Source organism: Gossypium hirsutum, chromosome A09 (genome assembly GCF_007990345.1).
Source record: "Gossypium hirsutum isolate 1008001.06 chromosome A09, Gossypium_hirsutum_v2.1, whole genome shotgun sequence".
In the NCBI taxonomy this organism is placed as follows: Eukaryota; Viridiplantae; Streptophyta; class Magnoliopsida; order Malvales; family Malvaceae; genus Gossypium; species Gossypium hirsutum.
In genome coordinates this window covers 13,194,834-13,206,829 of record NC_053432.1, presented here as the reverse complement: position 1 = coordinate 13,206,829, position 11,996 = coordinate 13,194,834, and positions in this window count along the sequence as shown.

Below are 11,996 nucleotides of genomic sequence, written 5' to 3'. Positions count from 1 at the left end.
ACTATCTCAGAAATATACAACTTCGCTAACTTTTACAGAGAATAGTCAGTTCGAACTAGAATAAAGTGAGGAGACTTGGTCAATCGATCTACGATGTCCCAAACAGAATCCTTCTTAGTGAGTGTCAAGGGTAACCTACTAACGAAATCTATAGTCACATATTCCCATTTCCATAAGGGAACCTTAACTGGCTACAGCAAACCCGAAGGTAACTGATGCCCAGCCTTAACCTGCTGACACATCAAACATCAAGAAACGAAGTCTGTAACCTCACCGTTTCAACCTCGACTACCAGTACAATTATCGGAGATCGCGGTACATCTTATTATCGCTAGGATGCATAGCGTAAGGACTACTACGCGCTTCCCTCAGAATCGAATGTCTCAGATCTGAATCATTTGACACACAAATTTGGCCTCGAAAACACAAAACACCATCACTATTCAATCCAAAACCTATAGTAGTACCACTCTCAACCTGAAGGAACCGCACACCCAAAGTCTCATATATTAACTGTTTATTTCGAATCTGCTCAATCCAAATTGGCTTAACCTGCAAGACGGCTAACAGACTCCTATCATCAAATAGACTAAGGCGAGCAAACATCGCCCTCAAATCAGTCATTGCCCTATGACTTAGAGCATTAGCCACCACATTGGCTTTACCCGGATGATACTATATCGTGCAGTCATAGTCCTTAAGCAGCTTAATCCAACGACGCTATCTAAGATTTAACTCCTTCTGAGTAATGAGATACTTGAGAGTCTTGTGATCAGTATAGACGATACACCTCTCACCATACAGATACTGTCTCCAGATTTTCAATGCAAAGACTACTGCAGCCAACTCGAGATCATGCATGGAATAATTTGCCACATATGTCTTAAGTTGATGGGATGCATAGACCACAACTTCCCCTCTTGCATCAACACACATCCCAAACCAACATGTGATGCATCACTGAATACCATAAACTCCTTATCGGATTCAAGCTATATTAGAACAGGAGCCTGAGTCAAAATAGTCTTGAGCTTCTTGAAGCTCAATTGTTACGTATCTGTCCAAACAAAAAAGAACCCCTTTACTCAGCAGTTTAGTCAGTGGAGCGGTGATTTAGGAGAAGCCTCTATAAAATGCCGATAATAACCCTCCAGACCTACAAAACTGTGAAATTTAGACACATTCTTGGGCTGTTTCCAATCCAACATAGCCTCGATCTTTCTAGGATCGACTCAGATCCCTTCAGCAGAAACTATGTGCCTCAAAAACTCACTTCACCTAGCCATAACTCACACTTGTTGAATTTAGGGTAGAACTACTTCTCATACAGAATCTGGAGCATTATTCTAAGATGCTCATCATACTCATCATGCTCATCCTCAGTTTAGAGCATACCAGAATGTCGTCGATGAAGACCACGATGAACTGATCCAGATAGGGCTGAAATTCTCGATTCATTAGATCCATAAATGTAGCTGAAGCATTAGTCAGACCAAAAGGCATTACTAGAAACTCGTAGTGTCCATAACGAGTCCTAAATACAGTCTTATGCACATCCACCTCCTTAACCCTCAACTAATGATATCCTGAATGAAGGTCGATCTTAGAAAACACAAAAGCCCCTCAGAAATGATCAAATAAGTTGTCGATCTTCAAAAGTGGATACTTATTCTTAATGTTCAACTTGTTCAACTGCTGATAATATATGCATATCCTCATGGTCTCACCCTTCTTCTTAACAAACAGTACTGGTGCTCCCCATAAAGACACACTAGGACAGATGTAATATGCCCAATTTGCCCGGGCCTACACCAAAACCAAAACTAAAACCAAAAATAAAATAAAATAATAAAAATAATGTCCCTTTTACAAAAATTGAGATCCAATACCCATTACAAGCCCAAACCTAAATTAAACCTAACCCAATTAACCCAAACAACCTAAAATACCCCAGGCCCAATGCACCAATGAAATTTTCAGCAGAAACCCTAAGGTTCCTTTCCCTTGCGCTGCAACTGGTTTCCAGCAGCTTCCAGCACCACTGCTGCCTCCGTGCCAGTCCCACGTGCGCCATCAGCCAGCTGGCTCCATACCTGCAACAAAGGAAAATCACAAATAACAGCAACAGAATAACAGCAATCGGATAAAGGAGAAAAAGGGAAAATTTGTAAATTTTATATTTTATTTTTGGCTATAACAAGCCATTGCAAACACTGATTTTAGGGATTACGAAATACTAAAATACAAAAAAGCCACCAAAATTGAAAGGTGATTTCTGATTCAAAGGTTCTTTAGTTTTTTTATTTTATTTTCAACTCAGTTCATTTTGTTTTTCATTAGAGTTTTAAAGGATTTGAAAAATACAAAAAAGCAAGTGATTTACCTTATGGAAATACTGGGGATTCCATCTGTTTGGTTGAAATCAGAGTTGAGAGGGAATTTCATGGCCGAGATTATCGTCCTTCAAAGCCCGAATCTGTTGGCCACAGTCGATAGGGGCAGATCGGCGCTTAGGAGAGAAGACTTGGATTAGGTGGAGGGGAAATCAAAAAAGAGGGATGCCAGGGTTTGGTTCAGCCGAATCAGGCTTGATTTTAGCCTTTATAAAGGAGCAAAAATGGCGTCGTTTTAAGCCTTTTTCAATGGCTCGAAAACGGTGTCGTATAAGCCATGCCTGATCTGACCCGATCCGGTTACCCAGGAGAATCCGCGCATTCTGTTTAAAGGGAACATTTGCGCAATTGATCCTTCCCTTTCGCATGGTCATTCAATTAGGCCTTATTTGTTTTTATTTTTTTTAATTTGTCCCTGAGATTTTCGCATCATTGCATTTTAGCCCGCGCCTAAACACTGCTTTTTTATTTCCAGCTTTAGTCCCTGTGCATCTGTACGTATTGCGCGTTGGTCCTTATTTTGATTTTAAAGGTTTATTTTATTTATAAATTATCCCTTTCATTTTAGTTTTATTTTAATTGAGTTTTTTTTAAGGATCCATTTCACATTCATTTTTTAATTCTTGTTTTCATTATTTTTTTTTAAATATCCATTTCACATTCATTTTTTAATTCTTGTTTAATTTTTTTTATATTTTGAGTTACTTTGATAATTATATTTTGTTTTTTAAAGTCATTATTGTAAAACTTTTATATCATATCATTTTAATATTTCGTATAATATTTTATATAAAATATTCTTATACATTATTATTATATATATATATAATTCATGATAAAGCTAATCTTATTCTATGTATATTACTAATCTTATGTTATTTTATACACGTAATTTCTTTTAAATCTATTCACATATTATATATTTTTGTTATTCAAAGGAAAATCCTACGTATCTTATGTATTATTTAAATTATTATTATACATATATATTGGTACATATGTTTGATTTATATAAATTATTAAATCCATGTTATTTTATACATCTAGTTTTTTCTTTGTATATATAATTATGTTTTCAAAATCTATTACATATATAATTTATGATAAAATTCATTTAATCTTATATGCATTATTAATTTCATGCTATTTTTACAAATAATTGCTTCTAAATCCATTTATATATATGTTTTGTAAACCTATTATGTGTATTTCTTAAGATTATATTTTATTATGTATTTTTGCTGACCTTTCATATTTTGTATATTATTTAAATTCTCCTTTATTGTATGTATTTTAACAAATGTTTTTAGCACTTTGTATATTATTTGATTTAAAAATCTTCATTATATAACACTTATTTTAATGGTTATGTATATATCCCTAGTTTTATTACAAATTATTTTAAATTCATCAATTTATATATTATATATTTTGTGTTCATCAGTTTGTCATTATTTTGAAATTGTCTTATACCATATTGGTTTTTAATTTCCATTTTGTTTTGTATATTTCGTATTGATTGTGTTAAATTAGGTTATATATTATTGTTGTATATTATTTTTTGTATTGTTATATCAATTGTTCTCTATCCATGCTTGGAAAGTTGGTTACATTTTTCTTAGATTTGTTATATTTAATTGTTTGATTTGATTGGCTAAATAGGTTTATATTATCTTTAGTCACCAAGTTTGTACTTTATGCATGTATATTATCCCATGTTTTTATTTCTTTTAGTTTACAAATGCTGCATTATAATTTTTAGCTTTTTTAAAATCAATTATCCCATTTTATTACAAGTAAAATTAAGGTTTTTTGAGCTAGTTTACAATGGTTTACTTAAAAATTTTCAAATAAGGCAATGTTCAATATTTGGAAATTTGACGAATCGTGCCCTACTCTATTGGGTTCCAATTCTTTGTTGGACTAAATAATTGGACATCCTTTTGTAATTTTTTAACGTATAAGCTTTTGGAGGTCAAAAATCAATCGTGTTTTTAAATGTATGAGGAATCGTGTCCAATCATGCTGGATGTGATGCTATATACCTTTGAAACGAGAGAATTTTGATGACCAACTTGAACCACTCAAATGTTTTAAAAGGAACCATATTTTCAAAATTTTTTCTAAAATTTTGGACATAAAGACAACACTTAATCAACCTGGTACCAATTTTTGGGCGTAGTGAGTGTGCTAACCCTTCCTCATACCTAACCGGCTCCCGAACCCATTTTTAAATTTACGTAGACCAAAATTGTTTAAATGGAATAAAATGTTTTATTAGGTGATCCAATCACACCTAAACAAAAATATTGGTGGCGACTCCACACTTTATTTTAAAAGTTGATCCCCGTTTTTTTCAAATAAAAAATGGTTTAGACAACGGATGAAGCCACAGTCCAGAAGTTCTTACATTTAAGCATTAAGCTCAGTAAGCTCTTTTGCTGCCATATGGTGGGGAGCGATGGACACTGGAGCTGTACTCAGAAGAAGCTCAATCCCAAATTCCACTTCCCGATTCGGTGGTAATCCTGGTAACTTCTTAGGATAGATGTCTAGAAAATCCTTTATTGTTCTGATGTTCCCAACAGAAGAGTCCCCAAAACCAGAAATACTTACATAGGCCAAGTATGCCTCACACCATTTCTGGACCAATTTCTTAGCCACCAGTATGAAGATCACGTTAGAAAAATAGTCTCGACACTCACCAATCATCAGCACCTCCATATCATCCTTAGTCCTCAAAATAACCCTATTAGATGCGCAGTCCAAATTGACTCGGTACTCCACCAACCAGTCTATACCCAGAATCAGGTCGAACTCCCCAAATGGAAGCTCCACCAAATTAGCCAGAAATATCTCCCCTTGCACATCTAACGGAACATCCTTATACAGTTTACTAGCCTGAACAGACTGTCTAACCAGACTTATCACAGTAACCTCACTAGAAGTACTCTCAACCGATAACCCTAGATTTTTGGAAATAGAACAGGCTATATAAGAATGTGTAGATCCTATGTCTATCATAGCAAAGTAAGGTACATCAAATATAAGGAATGTACTAGTGATGATGTCAGAAGCATCTCTGTCCTCTCGGTGATGTGCAGTATAAACCAAAGTAGGCTGTTTCACCTCGGTCTGACCAGCACCTCTGCCCGGTGCTCTTTGTCCACGACCTAAACCATTACTACCCTTAACCTGTGCACGGCCTCTAGGTGGCTGCTGAACTGCTCTCTAAGCTTGCATCTGATCCACACGCTATGGACACTCTCTAATACAGTGCTCAAGAGACCCACACCTCAAACACGCCCCAGTCCTCCTCCAGTACTCGCCGGATGGCATTACCCACAATCTCCACAAGGCAACATCCCAACTGAAGTAGCAAGAGCCCCCACTCTCACTAGCCCATCAGACCTGGCCTTTTTCTTAGGCCTCTACACAGAACTCGAAGGTTCTTAATCCCTCTTGTTCTCACCTCTCTCCCTGTCTCTGTTCTGGCACTTCGCACGCTTAACATCCTCCGCGATCCTCGCCTTCTCTACCAGGACAGAAAACTCATGTTCCCTCTACGGAGGAATCAAAACCCTTAGATTATCTCTTAGGCCATTCTCAACCTAACACACTTCTCATACTCAGACGCCACCATACCTCGAGCATAGCGGCTTAGCCTCAGAAATTTGGTCTCATACTCAGCCACAGATCAATCACCTTGTGTGAGATTTAAGAACTCACGCCTACGGGCATCGACGTAACTAGCTGCCATATATTTGCTTTGGAATGTGGTCTTAAAAAATTCCCAAGTTAGACAATCAGGCTGAGTGCCCTCCATAATAGTTAACCACCACTGGTATACTTCGTCAAGAAGCAAGGAGATTGTACCCTTCAATTTCTGCTTGGGAGTGCAGTCTAAGTCATCCATAATCCTCTCAGTGGCCTCCAACCAATACTCAGCCACATTAGGGGCGACTCCGGTGATACCTCTAAATAACTCAGCTCTATTGGACCGGAGTCGCTCAGTTACCGACCCTCGGCCCCAAATCCAGAACTGGGTCCAGCGGCCCTCTCCAATATCCTCAACATGGCTTGGGACAATGCGTCGTCCTAAACCGAACGTCTCTGAGACCTAGTCTCAGTAGCAGGTGACACAAGTGTTTCACTAGTGTCTAAATTCAGCATGCTGCCTAGAGATGAGGACTCAGCTAGAGCCTCCCTATGGCCTCAGAGTACCACGTCCACGGATACCTCGTGCGCTCATTGTAATTTCAGAGTTTATCTACATTAAGAAATTTATGCATCAGTTTCAATTTTTTATTAGCAAATATTTTATGTAATAATATCAGAAGTTCGGTAACGTTTTCATAAGTTTCAGTCTCTATTCGTTTCACTACAGTTTCAGAGAGTACCAACTGTAGTGTTTTTAAAATAACTATATACAGTATTTCAGAATAATCTATCTAAGTTTTAGTATACTTGCAGGATCGGCGCTAGAGACTCGGTGTACCACAAACACTTAACTAGAGTGCTTAAAATAATTTGAAAACCAATTCTTTAAAACCAATTATTGGAACCCAAAATCCACAGTCGAGTTTTGCAACCTGACTCTGATACCACTAAATGCAACACCCCAACTCGACCTAGAAGTTATGGCCGAATCTGGAAGTGTCACATGAAATGGGTTGAAAAATTATTGTCGTTAAGTTAAAACCTTTCCAGTTTATTAGCCTTTATCGCTATTATTAATTTCAGACTTTTCTTTCTTTTAATCATTTAGAGATAAAACATATTAGTAGCGGAAGCTTGTAAAATTTTTGTGGCCAGAAAATCCGTTTAAGATTCTAGAAAACCCTTGCTTTTGGTAAACCATTACAGTTATAAATAAGAAAAAACCAAAAACCCAAAACCAACGTCAAACAGTTTTAAAGAGTCCAAAGTCCCAAAAAATACAACCTCAATGCCAAAACTTAATAACCATAAAACAAAACAAAACCATAAGAATGGGTGGTCATCGTCGAGTCCTCCACTGTACCTATCCGCCTAAGGTTGTGGGTTACCTGTACAGATAAACAGAAAAGGGGCAAGTTTACGTAAACTCAGTGTATAACCCAGCAAAGTAAAGCATGTACACATACAGAATATCACAAATCAGTCAGATTCATATTCGGGACTAAACCCATGTCAAATACAGATACAGTTACAGATATGCCAATCAGATATCAGAATCCTACCCCCATCGTCTATACACCATCTCCGATCATCCCTACACACCACGTGAGGTTTAAAATACCCACTCAGCCTTAAACACCACGTTGTGCTGATGCGGCACATATCAAATATAATGCAACCGTGCTGCCAGATATTAGGTATAATCTACATTTCAAAACACTTCCTCTAATATACATCATCCCACCCCAATCATAGTAACATAACATGCATACAGAATTAATAGATAAGTCCTGCTTAACATGCTTTCATAAACAGACAATAGATAAACAAACTTAGGCATGCGCATAATCATATTTCAGTCTAACAGATCATTTGGTTATAAGGTTAAATAGCATTTACTGACCCTACGGTAGGCCCACAGTCGATTAGAACGACTCGTGCGACCTTACAGGCCCACACGCCTAGATTGGCCTTGCCCGTGTGGATCACACGATCTGGCCCAGTTATCACACGCCCATGTAGCCCACACACCCAACTAACCTTGCCCGTATGGCTCACACGGCCATACTCTAGCCATCATACTGCCATGTCATCGCACACGGCCTACTACATGGCCATGTGACATAGACAGATTGCAAGTTTGACTTTCGTCAAATCTCATTTTTGTGTGTTTCGGGTACACATTTGGTATCAATTTTGACACAAAACCACTCCCGAGCCTTCCAAAACCTAAGAACAGTATACCAACATCGATTTAGAGACTACAAATACCAATTTGCAAACCACAGTACGACCAAACTCTCGACTTATCGACGTCAAAGAAACATCATCAACATCGATCCATTAATGAAACAAAAAGTCACAATTTGTCGACTTTATCTACACCATAATAACATCAATGTTTCAACCTTCTGTAACAAAAAATGATAGGAAGAATCGCAAAAGTAACCCACTTACAGTTAACGCCAAAACTAAACGTAGAAACAACTATTGATCAGGAAACTACAGAGACTAAAAGAAGGAACCGAAAATTTGAAAGTGACAACAAAATGAGAAGTGAGAAGAAAACGTCAGAGAGAAAAATAAACTGACGTCAGAAATTTTGGGGATTTTTTTAAAGAGAGAAAATAAATTAAAATGCCAAAAAGAAAGATATCATCCATAAATCCCTTAATTATCTTCACTAACCCCCTACTCAGAATTCCAACTACACTGAAACACTTGCACAAAGCTGAGCAAAATGAATACCCACGCTTGCGCAGGGATTCGAACACAAGACCTGCACACAACATACAGACTCCCTTACCATTCAAACCAGCAGGCTCATTCTAATATGATTCTACAAATAATTTAATATAAGCCCACTAAGCAAGTATAATGCTTAAGTCAGAAAAATACCAAAATTTACCAAAGGTAAGGCTTGAACTTGGGACCTCTCACACATACCCAACACTTAACCACTGAAGTAGATACACATTTGTGTCAAAATTAACCAAAAAAGAAATAGAAATATTGGGGCGTTACAAAATAACTTTTCAAAAATTATTTTTAGAAAATGTAATGATTTTAAAAATAAAAACTTAATGCTTTTGATGTTTGAATGATTTTACATAAAATTGTAACATTCTTTGTGACACCCCTAAAGTGACCCTAGTCGGAAAGCGGTTTCGGGACCGCTAAACTGAGTCACCAAATTATTTGAATATGATAATTATTGTCTACAATATGTGAATATGAATGTGTGAAAGTTTTAGGCTTCGATTTAGTAAATTGCATGTGAATTTAGTCAAAAGGACTTATGGGTGACATTTTTGAAATGTGATAGGCTAATCTACAAGGACCTAATAGTGCATGTAATCAAAAGGGAGGACTTGCATGTCAATTTTCCCCCCTAATATGTAGTGGCCGACCATGAGCATGGGTGGACAAGATGTTATGGCTAAAAACATGTCATAAACATGTTGGGGTAGTGCATTATGTAAGGATTAATAAAATAAAGAGCATGGGTGGACAAGATGTTATGGCTAAAAACATGTCATAAACATGTTGGGGTAGTGCATTATGTAAGGATTAATAAAATAAAGAGCATGGGTGGACAAGATGTTATGGCTAAAAACATGTCATAAACATGTTGGGGTAGTGCATTATGTAAGGATTAATAAAATAAAGGGCATGGGCAATAAAATATTAGTGTTAGTAGGATGAGAAACAAAAAAAAAGAAAAGAAAGGATGTGTGTGATTGTCCCCCCCATTGCCGTGAGTGAAGAAAAGAAAAAAAAATAAAATTTGTTCATCCTCTTTTATTTCTTTTGGCCGAAAATTCTAAGGAAGAAGGAAGGAGTTCTTGCTTCATGTTCGGTTGGTTGGTGTTTAGGAGGAGGAAATGTTGAAGAGATTCGGCCATGCTTGTAGCTAGGTTAAGGTAAGTTTGATGTTGTTCCATGAGATTCATGCATATTTTTGATGTTAGTTTGAGTTCTACCTAGCCTATGGTTTAAATCTTGCTATGTGATGAAGATGATACTCGGCCATGGGTGTTGTTTTCTTGGTTGGTGTTTGTTTCATGCTAAATCTAGATGAACAATGGGGGTTGTCATTTAGGTTAAGATCAAAGAAATTAATCTTGTTAAAACTTTGAACTAATAATGCCCATATGTGTGATAGCCGAACATAGACTTTGTTTAAAGTCTTGGTCAAAGGCCGGTTAAGTGTTTTGGAAATGATTAAGCTAGGTGTTTGATCTTTTTGGTTCGACATAGTACATAAAATGTTGCTAGATGGAGAAAAAATTCGGCCAGCAAGAGGTGTGCTAAGGCCGAATATAATTTTGTATATTAATGAGTAATGCATGTGTTGAATTGATGGAATGGAGAGGATGTTTTAATAGTGCATATATGTGTATTAGCCAAGTTTTGAACTTGAAACAAAATGGTATTTGGTCAATACAAGTGACCATACTTGTAGAATGTATTAAGTATGCAATCGGCCTCAACATAGACATGCATGTTCGGCCACACGAATGAATGCATAGATTGATGTTGTACATTCGGCCATAAGCTAGCATAATGAGACTTTAATAAGTTAAATTTGTTTGAATTAGCTCAAGAGCTTAGAGGACCAAAGTTGGATAAAGGAAAGGAAAAAGTGATCGAATAACCGCCGAAATCGTTCGACAACATCCGAGGTAAGTTTTAAGTGATTAAACGTTGAGTAAAGTCAATCATAATAGGACATAATGAGTTGATTTAATAAGATATGATGTGGCCATGATATGTCTTAAACTCAAATGGTAAGTTCATAAGTGTTTGGACTTGGAAATTTAAGAGCAAATTGTAATAATTTGCTTTGGACAGCAGCAGTAACGTGATTTTAGAAAATCACTATAAATTGTTGGTGTGGAATTATAGGCTGCATAAAATATGTAATCAAGGATTAATTAGTCTAGTTTCTTATAAAAGAGACCTTGTGAGCAAAGAAATTTCCTATAAAGAGATATTTAAAGTTGTGTGAGACGGTGTCAGAATGACTCTGAAATCCCCTGTTTGGTTTTTAGAAAATCATTATAAATTGTAAAAAAATGGTTATAAGATAAAATTTATATGCTTAGACTTCTTAATGAGTCTAGTTTCAAATGAAATCAAATACAACACATTTTGAATTCTGTAAAATGAGAAATTTGATTTGTAGTGAAGAGTGGTCAGATTAGTCAAACAGTAAAATAGGGGAAACTTTAAGAAAAATCTGGTATTGATTGACCAAACCTAAAATTCTGGAAATTTTATGGATGGAATATATATGAGTCTATATTCAGGAAAAATTAACGGAAAGTGATTTGGAGTTTTGTAGCTCCAGTTATAAATAATTTAGTGACTATTGCTCAGGAAAAACAGCTTGTGCTGAATTTGAGATTATGTTGTAAACCTTGATAAACTTGTTTTAGTTGCTCATAAGCTATTGATTAAACCCATACGTGAATTCTAAATTGTGATATTGGAAAATGATAGATGTAGATTCAGCCAAGACAGTGTGTATACGTGAAAGTATATGTGGTATGTGAAGTATATTTGGATAATTGTGATGTGAATACATGAAAATTTATATTTTGATTTAGGATTTTATGTGATGGATGTGAACATGCGTATGTGTGATAAGGCCGAATGGCCAATGTGATGAATGTGAACATGCGTATGTGTGATAAGGCCGAATGGCCAATGCGATGAATGTGAACATGCGTATGCGTGATAAGGCCGAATGGCCAATGTGATGAATGTGAACCTGTATATATATGCGTGATAAGGCCGAATGGCCAATGTGATGAATGTGAACATGCGTATGTGTGATAAGGCCGAATGGCCAATGTGATGAATGTGAACTTGCGTATGTGTGATAAGGCCGAATGGCCAATGTGATGAATGTGAACATGCATATATGAGATAAGGCCG